Genomic DNA, 12,363 nt, shown 5'->3' on the forward strand with positions numbered 1-12,363 from the left:
TAACTAGGCAAGTCAGTTAGGAACACATTTATATTCACAATGACGGCCTACACCGTCCAAACCCAGAAGACACTGGGCCAGTTGTGCTCTGCCCTATGGGACTCCCAATCACAGACAGTTGTGATACAGCTTGGAATCAAACCAATGTGTCTGTAGTGACACCTCTAGCACTGAGATGCAGTGCCTTAGACCACTGCGCCACTTGGGAGCCCAGGGTGGGAGAGAGGTACATCACTAGTCATGTATCGGCACAACCCATGGCTGTAGTGGCATTTGCCTATTAAAAGGAGACATGAATGTAAAACCTGTTTTACCCATCTTGTGTTATAATCGCTGTGTCATCTCAGTAAACAAACTGACAGGGGTCAGGTGCTTCTGATGGAGGACAAATTCAGACTGAGGTCTTTATTATCGTTGAGTGTATGGGTTCATAACACTCTGGTTATGAGAGCATTTCTCCACACTCTGAGAGAGGATGTTGGCCAGCATCTCAGTGTCTCTGCCACACGCTCACTTTCGCTGTCAGCATGACTGTCAATCTGCGTCCCACGCTAAATGACCCATTAGTGGCCTTCTCATCTGAACATCCAGAAATGTCACAAATTCAGCCAAAATGTCTACACACTTTTGGAAATACAACACTATTACTACAGTAAAAAAGAGGTACATTCCACATGCTTAGAATGTGTTGCACGCTTGCTGTCTCATTCCAGCCAGTTTTTAGCCAATGAGTGTTGGAAAAATGCCCAAAATGCTGAGAGAACACAGTCCAACAACAAACAGCATTGGAGAGTATTATTTTAGCTGTGAAATTTTGTGGAAGAGTTATAAACTCTGCATAACTTACGAGAGGCTCATATTTAAGGTCTCAATGCCTGAAAGTCAAACTTCATTAAAACATCTGACTTATCTTGGGCTTATGTTCATGCTCTTGAAACACATGCGAGTGCACCCTTCGTGTAGTGGACTTATTAACTGGGAATTAGTCATGATTAAGAACATTTTGAAATCTTGTCTTTTTTTTTTCTCACTTTGAAATTAAATACATACAATACAGCCAAGTAATAAAAATTAGCAGACGAAAATCGTGATAACAACAGAGTTACATGGAGTATGACCATCTTGGCTTCACGAAGCGTATTAGCTGTGATTGATTCCAAAATGTTCTTCTCATGCTGAAGGTAAAATAGGTGCAGGATATATTTGGAGTATTCTCTCTTTAGTGCCTGAAATTGTTTATAAAGAGCAAAATAATTTATACAATGATTTCAAAATGTGTTGCTATAGCTTCAAATGAAGGACATAGTATGCCACACCATAGTAAAACCATATCAAAACAAACATTATACAATTATAGGGAGCACTTTTAGCATTTCAAGCTTCCTCCGAGAGAGAGATATCAAGACGAGTGCTGTAAAAGGCATTTCACGCCGCCCATTTTACCCCATGGTGGCGTGAACCACCACCGGTCCACTAGCTCGCTGGATAGGCTAAACGACCTAGCCTCACCAAGAGGCCTTCATCCATGAGTGGCTCCACACTCTCTCCATCTCCAGGCCCTGGTGCTTCTGCACACTCACAGGGTTAAAATAAATGTTACCGCTGAACCATATTGTGCCCCCACACTCTCCATATCCTTTATTCACAGCCGCGTAATTGGTAGTCAATTTGAGCTCCCCCTTTGCCTATTGCGGGCACATTTTGCTCTGACAGAGTGCGGAAGATTAATGGCCACAAGCAGCCAGGGGGGGCTCGCCTCAGCAAGCATGGGCGCCCTAAATTCATTACACCAATTTCCCCCTGTCCTGCACCCCCCCCCCCCCCCACACACACACAAACACACACACACACACACACACACACACACACACACACACACACACACACACACACACACCACACACACACACACACAAGGAAAATAAATAGAGAATGAAAAGAATAGAAAAAGTCAGATGGCCTTAGTGAACAAAATACATTTGATGAAAGGAAGAAAATAAAGAATCTATATAGTTGGTTTTTCAGTGTACATCCAAGCACGTAAGCACATACAGTGCCTAGAGAATTGTTTTCACACCCCTAGACTTTTTCCATGTTTCGTTGTGTTACAGCCTGAACTTAAAAATATATATTTTTTGTCACTGGGCTCAGGAGAAGACCCAGACAGATTCGAAGTAACAAAAGTGTATTACGACATGGGGGCAGGCAAACGACAGGTCAAGGGCAGGCTGAGGTCAGTAGTCCAGAGCAGAGTCTGAAATGTACAGAACGGCAGGCAGGTTCAGGGTCAACGCAGAATGGTCAAAAAACGGGAAAGCTAGAAAACAGGAATAAACGCTGGTAGGCTTGACAAAACAAAACGAACTGGCAACAGACAAACAGAGAATACAGGTATAAGTACACTGGGGATAATGGGGAAGATAGGCGACACCTGGAAGGGGGCCTGAGTAGCAGGCATTTTACTTTGGGCATGCTTTTCATCCAAGCTACTCAATACTGCCCCCCTTTCCTAGAGAAGTTAAACTCCTCTGATACTCCGTGTAGGAATGTGTCGAACAGCGATTCCGGGTTCCAGGCACTCTCAGCTGCCAACATAGAATATCCAACACATAGTCTGCCACACTGCGGGAGTCTTGCCGAAGCTGGAGTAACTTCTGGGCAGCCTTTCTCCCAGACAATGCAAAAACCTTCTTCACCTCCGCCATGAACTCAACCAGACTGAAGCATACGGCTGACTGTTGTTCCCACACAGCCGTAGACCAGGCGAGAGACCTCGTGGACATCAACGTGATGAGGGGAAGGAGGAGGGGGAGGTAAAGCAGGGGCTCTTGGGAAGGCCGTGCTGCTAACAGCCAGGTTACTGAGGGGCTGGGAGGTTATCGTAATGGTAGGCTGGCTGACAGACAACCCACGGAATTGCTCCAGCAACGTGAGGCCATGGCGTTCGGCCAAGGTCTGGATCCCTTTCATAAGACCATGAAGCAACTCCTCATGCCATCCAATGGTGGCTCCTTGGGAAGAGACAGCGTTGTGGAGCTGGTCCGAGTCTGCTGGGTCCGTCATGGCCAGTTCGTACTGTCAAGGATCAGGAGAAGACCCAGATGCAGACAGTTTCGAAGTAACAAAAGTGTATTACAAAAACAGGGGACAGGTAAACGACAGGTAAAGGGCAGGCAGAGGTCAGTAGTCCAGAGCAGAGTCCGAAACGTACAGAACAGCAGGCAGGCTCAGAGTCAGACAAGGCAGAGGTCAGTAATCCAGGGTGGTATTACAAGGTACAGAATGACAGGCAGGCTCAGGGTCAAGGCAGACGGAATGGTCAAAAACCGGTAAAGCTAGAAAACAGGAAATAGAGAGACAAGAGGACGAGAAAAACGCTGGTAGGCTTGACGAAACAAAACGAACTGGCAACAGACAAACAGAAAACACAGGTATAAGTACACTTGGAATAATGGGGAAGTTGCGCGACACCTGGAGTTGGGTGGAGACAAGCACAAAGACAGGTAAACGGCTGCTAGAATCCTGACTAGAACCAAAAAATGTGATCATATTACTCCAGTGCTAGCCTCCCTACACTGGCTTCCTGTTAAGGCAAGGGCTGATTTCAAGGTTTTACTGCTAACCTACAAAGCATTACATGGGCTTGCTCCTACCTATCTTTCCGATTTGGTCCTGCCGTACATACCTACACGTACGCTACGGTCACAAGACATTGGGCCTCCTAATTGTCCCTAGAATTTCTAAGCAAACAGCAAGAGGCAGGGCTTTGTCCTATAGAGCTCCATTTTTATGGAATAGTCTGCCTACCCATGTGAGAGACGCAGACTCAGTCTCAACCTTTAAGTCTTTACTGAAGACTTATCTCTTCCGTAGGTCCTATGATTAAGTGTAGTCTGGCCCAGGGGTGTGAAGGTGAACAGAAAGGCTGGAGCAACGAACCGCCATTGCTGTCTCTGCCTGGCCGGTTCCCCTCTCTCCACTGGGATTCTCTGCCTCTACCCCTATTACAGGGGCTGAGTCACTGGCTTACTGGTGTTCTTCCATGCCGTCCCTGGGAGGGGTGCGTCACTTGAGTGGGTTGAGTCACTGACGTGGTCTTCCTGTCTGGGTTGGCGCCCCCCCTTGGGTTGTGCCGTGGCGGAGATCTTTGTGGGCTATACTCGGCCTTGTCTCGGGATGGTAGGTTGGTGGTTGGAGATGTCCCTCCAGTGGTGTGGGGGCTGTGCTTTGGCAAAGTGGGTGGGGTTATATCCTACCTGTTTGGCCCTGTCCAGGGCTTTCATCGGATGGGGCCACAGTTTCTCCTGACCCCTCCTGTCTCAGCCTCCAGTATTTATGCTGCAGTAGTTTATGTGTCGGGGGGCTAGTGTCAGTCTGTCACATCTGGAGTATTTCTCTTGTCTTTTCCGGTGTCCTGTGTGCATTTAAATATGCTCTCTCTAATTCTCTCTCTCTCTTTCTTTCTTTCTCTCTCTTGGAGGACCTGAGCCCTAGGACCATGCCTCAGGACTACCTGGCTTGATGACTCCTTGCTGTCCCCAGTCCACCTGGCCGTGCTGCTGCTCCAGTTCCGACTGTTCTGCCTGCGGCTATGGAACCCTGACCTGTTCACTGGACGTGCTACCTGTCCCAGACCTGCTGGAACCCTGACCTGTTCACCGGACGTGCTACCTGTCCCAGATCTGCTGTTTTCAACTCTCTAGAGACAGCAGGAGCGGTAGAGATACTCTCAAAGATCGGCTATGAAAAAGCCAACTGACACTTACTCTTGTGTTACTGACTTGTTGCACCCTCGAGAAATACTATGATTATTATTATTTGACCATGCTGGTCATTTATGAACATTTGAACATCTTGGCCATGTGCTGTTATAATCTCCACCCGGCACAGCCAGAAGAGGACTGGCCACCCCTCATAGCGTGGTTCCTCTCTAGGTTTCTTCCTAGGTTTTGGCCTTTCTAGGGAGTTTTTCCTAGCCACCGTGCTTCTATACCTGCATTGCTTGCTGTTTGGGGTTTTAGGCTGGGTTTCTGTACAGCACTTTGAGATATCAGCTGATGTAAGAAGGGCTATATAAATACATTTTATTTGATTTGATTTGATTTGAACAGATCAGGGTGTGACATTATGTTTACAATTTTTTTTCAACAAATTAATTACAAATGAAGAGCTGAAATGTCTTGAGTCAGTACGTATTCAACCCCTTTGTTATAGCAAGCCAACATAAGTCCAGTGGTAAAAATGTGCTTAAATCCTCTTAAGTATCCATCCCTTTTTTTAAATTTTCGCCTAAAATGACATACCCAAATCTAACTACCCATAGCTCAGGCCCTGAAGCAAAGACATGCATATTCTTGGTACCATTTGAAAGGAAACACTTTTAAGTTTGTCGAAATGTGAAAGGAATGTAGGAGAGTATAGCGCAAAAGATCTGGTAAAAGATAATAGAAAGATAATGTTCCAGCCCAGGTGCAATTTCTATTTTGGCCACTAGATGGCAGCAGTACATGTGCAAAGTTTTAGACTGATCCAATGAACCATTGTATCAAGACTGCCCAAATGTGCCTATTTTGTTTATTAATAACTTTTCATGTTCAAAATTGTGCACTCTCCTCAAACAGTAGCATGGTATTCTTTCACTGTAATAGCTATTGTAAATTGGACAGTGCAGGTAGATTAACAAGAATTGAAGCTTTCTGCCAGTATCAGATATGTCAATGTCCTGGGAAATGTTCTTGTTACTTACAACCTCATGCTAAACGCATTAGCCTACTTTAGCTCAACCGTCCCGTGGAAGGGACACCAATCCCGAAGAAGTTCTTCAAGCTCTGTCAAATTGGTTGTTGATCATTGCTAGACAACCATTTTCAGGTCTCGCCATAGATATTCAAGTAGATTTAAGTCAAAACTGTAACTTGGCCTGTCTGGAACATTCACTGTCTTATTGGTAGGCAACTCCAGTGTAGATTTGACCTTGTGTTTTAGGTTATTGTCATACTGAAAGGTGAATTCATCTCCCAGTGTCTGGTGGAAAGAAGGCTGAACCAGGTTTTTCTCTGGGATTTAGCATGTGCTTAGCTCCACATTTTTTGCAGTATTCATTTAGTGCCTTGCTGCAAACAGGATGCATGTTTGGGAAAAAGGCTTCCTTCTTTTCACTCTGTCAATTAGGCTAGTATTGTAGAGTAACTACAATGTTGTTGATCAATCCTCAGTTCTGTTTTAAAACTGTTTTAAAGTCACCATTGGCCTCGTGGTGAAATATCTGAGTGGTTTCCTTCCTCTCCGGCAACTGAGTTAGGAAGGATGCCTGTATCTTTAAAAAAATATATAATGTATTTGACCTTTAGGCAAGTCAGTTAATTAGGAAAGAATACTGGGCAAATGTTACACAATCCAGGTGTGGAAAGCTTTTTATCAGAAAAACTCTCAGCTGTAATCGCTGGCAAAAATGCATTTACAAAGTATTGACTCAGGGGTGTGAATACTTATATAAATTAGATATTTCTGTATTTAGTTTTAAATTAGCAAAACATTTAACCTCTTTTGGCGCATGAACCGCTAGCAGGACACCTACGACAACATCCTGTGAAATTGCAGAGCGCGACATTCAAAATACAAAAATCATAATATTAAACATTCATGAAAATACAGGTGTCATACATCATTTAAAAGCTTAACTTCTTATTAATCCAACCGTGTTGTCCGATTTCAAAAAGGCTTTACGGCAAAAGCATACCATGCGATTATCTGAGGACAGCGCCCCACACCAAAAAACTTTTTCAACCAGCACAGGCGTCACAAAATCACAAATAGTGATTAAATAAATAATTTACCTTTGAAGATCTTCCCCTGTTTGCAATCTCCAGGGTCCCAGCTAAACAATGAATGGTCGTTTTGTTCGATTAAGTCCTTCTTTATTTCCCAAAAATGTCCATTTAGTTGGCGTGCATTATTCAGTAATCCACTCGTTCAACATGCATACAAACTAATCCAAAAATGTACCAGTAAAGTTCGTCCAAACAAGTCAAACGATGTTTCTAATTAATCCTCAGGTACTCTAATATCTAAATAAACATGAATATTTAAGACGGAGAATAGTATGTTCAATAGGGTAGGGCACGCACCTCATTCACGTGCCAACAAGACTACTTTTCTAATGAGAGACAACTTGTAGTTCTTCCAACTACTTGCTCATTTTTCAAACAAGCCTGAAACCCTTTCTAAAGACTGTTGACATCTAGTGGAAGCCATAGGAACTGCAATCTGGGTCCTATCTATTTGTATTTCCCATAGGCTAGCACTGAAATGGCCTGTGACCTAAAAAAAAAAGAAATTCCGGTTTTTGCCTGCCATATCAGTTATGTTATACTCACAGACATTATTTTAACAGTTTTAGAAACTTCAGAGTGTTTATCTATCCAATGCTACCAGGTATATGCATATCTTAGCTTCTGGGCATGAGTAACAGGCAGTTTACTTTGGGCACATCAGTTATCCGAAATTCTGAACAAAAACCTGTCTCCAAAACAAAATCCCCTTCACTGGGCACAAGCTTTTTGGCTGACCTATCCGGCATGGATGACCAGGAAACACCTTGAACTTGGGTATGATAAGGGTGACCTGTCCCCATAATGGCCCATAATTATAATGATTTATATCTCCTGCCAAAGGGAATGCCTCTCTCTCTCTCTCTCTCTCTCTCTCTCCTCTCTCTCTCTCTCTCTCTCTCTCTCTCTCTCTCTCTCTCTCTCTGAACATTGCCAAAGCAAGTTAAATAGATAATAAACAACAATGAAATTAACTATCTGAAATTAACACTAAATATAACACACACAAAAGTTTCAAAAGAATAAAGACATTTCAAATGTTATATTGTGGCTATGTCTTGTGCTGTAACAGTACAAATGGGAAAATAAATAAACATAAATATGGGTTGTATTTACAATGGTGTTTGTGCTTCACTGGTTGCCCTTGTGTCAACAGGTCACAAATCTTGCTGCTGTGGCACACTGTGGTATTTCACCTAATATATATGGTAGTTTATCAAAATTGGATTTGTTTTCAAGTTATTTGTCGCTCTGTGTAATCTAGGGGGAAATATGTGTCTCAAATATAGTCATACATTTGGCAGGAGGGTAGGAGGTGTAGCTAAGTTTCCAACTCATTTTGTGGGCAGTGTGCACAATGGCTGTCTTCTCTCAAGAGCCAGGTCTGCCTACGGCAGCCTCAATAGCAAGGCTATGCTCACTGAGTCTGTACATTGTAAAACCTTTCCTTAATTTTGGGTCAGTCACAGTGGTCAAGTATTCTGCCACTGTGTAGGGCCAAATAACATTCCAGTTTTCTCAGTTTTTTGGTTGATTCTTTCCATTGTGTCAAGTAATTATATTTTTGTTTTCTCATTATTTGGTTGGGTCTAATTGTGTTACTGTCCTGAGGCTCTGTGGGGTCTGTTTGTGTTTTTCCAGGCCCAACTGGCTGAGGGGACTTTTCTCTAGCTCTGGCCATTTTGTCAATTCTTGATTGGTGAGCAGACCTCAGACCTCACAACCATAAAGTGCAATGGGTTCTGTAACTGAATAATTGTTTTCCAGATCCAAATTGGAATGTCAAATTTGATGTTCCTTTTGATGGTATAGAAGGCTCTTCTTGCCTTGTTTCTCAGATCGTTCACAGCTTTGTGGAAGTTACCTGTGATGCTGATGTTTAGGTCAAGGTAGCTGACTGTGAACGCTCTGAGAGACTCTGGGTTGAGTACAGCGAGAAAGTCAGCTACAGTACTACTGCCAAGTGATGAGCTGTAGATCTACCTTCCGTAGGAGTTCCCTTGAAGCCTACCATTGACTATGTACAGACCCAGCGTGCGACAGAGCTGCAGGAGTTTTGACCCATTTTTATTGGTTGTTTTGTCATAGTTGTGTCTAGGGGGGCTTATTAGGGAGAGAATGCTGTCACCTCCAGGTAGGTGTTTGTCCCCCCTGTGTGTTGAGTGTCAGGTTCTTGTCCAGTTCTGGCGTTTAGGTCGCCACAGACTATTATATGTCCCTGAGCCTGGAAGTGGTTGATCTCGCCTTTTGGATGGACAAGCTGTCATCGTTAAAGTATGGGGATTCTATTGGGGAAATATAGGTAGCACATATAAGACACATTCTGGTCTGTTGAGATCATTTCCTTATTTATTTTTAGACAAATGTAAAATGCTCCTGTTTTGACTAATTTAAAAGAGTGAGTTAGGTCTGCTCTATATCAAATTAGCATACCCCCTAAGTCTTTTCCCTGTTTCACACCTGGTAGTTTGGTAAATATGACTACCAGCTCTTTGTAACCTGGAGGGCAACCAGTAGGTCCATCTCTTCTATACCATGATTGTTGTAGGGTGACAATGTCTGGATTTCCAATTTCTTTAATGAAGTCTGGGTTCCTGCTCTTTAGGTCAAAGGCAAATGACATCAGACTTGGCATATTCCCGGATGAGTATCTAGTGTTGTTTTTTTTGTGTGGTTTAGGCTCGGATCATTACAGTAGGTTTGATCAGGGCATACTGAGCATCTGATAAATGCTTTTGGTTACAGGATGTGGCTTGATCAGGTGTATTAGTGGGGGTTTGGCCTGTTGCTCTGCTCACCGCCCGGGCATATCTCTCTCTCTCTCTCTCTCTCTCTCTCTCTCTCTCTCTCTCTCTCTCTCTCTCTCTCTCTCTCTCTCTCTATATATATATATATATATATATATATATATATATAATAATAATAATAATGGAGGTGTGAGTGTGTGTGTCTATGTGTGTGTCTGTCTGCAGCCCGTGCCCTGTGGGATGGCACCCTGCCCCAAGGACTCCAGTCCGGAAGAGGAGCTGCTGTCCTGGGGCCGAGCCCATGGCATTGTCCCCTTCAGTGACAAAGGCCGTGGATAGCCCCACAAGCACTGTCACCACGAGACCCATCACAACCCTGCCCTACAATGCGTTGTCTGTCACCTGTCAGCTGGCTGGCTGGCTGACATAACCAAGCCCAAATGCAATCACCCATGTCACTGTCACATCCTATCTGCTTTGTTGTCGTGACTATTTAGACTAAAATCCCACGGACTACAGATGAAAATTTGCCTTTTGGCTAAACGTGGCACATTGACATGAATGTTTATTCATGTGCATTGTCAATGTCAAATGTAATGAGGTTGTTGTTTGGTTCTGTGCATGTTTGGTGGCCATTTAAGATTTCAGGAAATTCCATGGTGATAATAATGCAAGCTGTGTCGCTATCATATTAATATAATGTACATCAATAGAACAAATTGTTATTATTTACCAATTTACTGTGGGAAAAAAATATTTTGTGTCTTTTGGGGTAACAGTTGATCAAATGTATTGAATTTATAGTTATTTGGTATGTCTCTTTCTAGATGTCAGTTACTTGCCAGACGGCCATGTTTGATGGTGGCAGTTGAGTCTCTCAGGTTTTCTTCCCAGGGTAGATTCATAATTCTTTGTCCTGCCTTCAAAGCCCTTGGCAGATTAGCACGGCAACAGTGCTGTGTGATTTGGCCTGCCGTGTAATTGATGTACCTTCCCTGGCTCAAGGGTTTGCCTCGGCACCTGTTCGGGTCCTACAATAAGCAGTGTGTCCATGCCAAGACTGTTGTGTGAGGAGAGATGGTGACTGTGGCTATGGGGGTGGCTGTGCAGGTCAGCTTTTGAAAGACAGCAAATCTTTTTTTTCACTCCTTTTTATCCACATGAGTTGTGGTCGAGAGGGAGGGCATGAGGGGTGCACTTCCAGGCCAACCAATAAATCCGCGGTGACCTCATACTGTAAGCGAGATAGATTCATCGATAGGCGCAACATAAAAGGCCTCCACTGTGGTAATGCGGACAAGGTGCACCGGCTGTCTTAACAATGGCTCCTTCTAAGGAGTTATTTCAGTGCCAACAGAAATTGCACTTGAATTCCGTCATTTCTCATTTCTATTAGGATAATGAATTTGAATTTAATATTTTGGAATTTGTAATCCACAAATTGAATCATTGAATTCATAAACTGAACTTGTATTTCAGGATTTGAAATTGAATTGAGTGAATATTATATATATATGTGTGTGTGTGTGTGTGTGTGTGTGTGGTTATATATATATATATATATATATATATATATATATATATTCAGTTTCAATATAGTAGATATTGCATTCATTGTCTGTTAATCAAGTTTACAAGTTGATCAAAGTTTCATATTATTCAACTACTCAGATGCATTCTGATTCAGTTCTCTAAATTCAGATTCAAAACCAGCGACAACAACCTGGTACTTTGCCAGCCAGGAAAGGTAGAGGAGAAAAGATAGAATCAAACTCTCACTGTGGTAAACAGAAGCTTCTGGCGGTTTCTGAAGCCAATGTTGCGACGTGTTGAATATATTTTCTTCCTATAAATTTGGCCCTAGCATTTGAACAGTTTTGGCTATAAGCTATTACATGGACGTGCCTCCTGTTTCCCACACAGACCGCGTTAGAAGGGAGCTTCACAAAAAATGCAATTTGGCCCCAATAAGAATATAGTTGAATAGCCCTGTCATAGCCCTTCTAAAGATAGACTTTCCACTCTCTATTTAATCTTGCTCTTGTGACTGGCTGGGCTCAAACCAGGTCTCCTATATGTTGATTCAGGGGAACACATATGACAGCCACTAATTTGCAATATAGCCTAAGTCATTAGCCTGGCTTTTATAGCGTATAAGGCTTAAGCAGACAGACAGAGTGACAGCAGAGAAGAAGATGAGACAGATAGACAGCACAACATGGAGGCTAAAAAAATGTCTAGAGCAGAGACAATTATAGTGGTAAGTTGTATCTCCAGTGGTGTTTTTACATATTGTATTTGTTTTAACGGAGAATACTACACTAAAAGATCTGGAGCTCCCAGAAGCTTCTGCGCATATGTTGATCACGATCTGAACATGTGTACATTCTCTACTTTATGCTCAGAGAACAGGCTACTCAGGTGAAGTTAGATCAAAGCTACATCAAGCAAAATCAATGTATGCAAGATCACATAATGATCACAGTATTCTACATAACAGAACTGAATATAATAGCATAGTATAACATTACCGTAAGACAAAAAAAACCACCAAATTTTTCTCTCATGTGGCCAAAGTGTGCGCCACTAGGCAAAATACACAGGTAGGATATGCTGCAGTTTGTTAGCACCATCTGCTCTAAAATTAGCTCAGTCTGCATAATTCAAAGCAAAACTGTAGGCTACATCAAAACAACACTGTATTACTTAAGATCTAAATGCATATTCATGAAACTGATTGAGATCAAAATGGTTGGTTACTAATGTATGGGTAAAACTTAATTATC

The sequence above is a fragment of the Salmo salar genome, chromosome 09, assembly GCF_965601325.2.
Source record: "Salmo salar chromosome 09, fSalSal1, whole genome shotgun sequence".
In the NCBI taxonomy this organism is placed as follows: domain Eukaryota; kingdom Metazoa; phylum Chordata; class Actinopteri; order Salmoniformes; family Salmonidae; genus Salmo; species Salmo salar.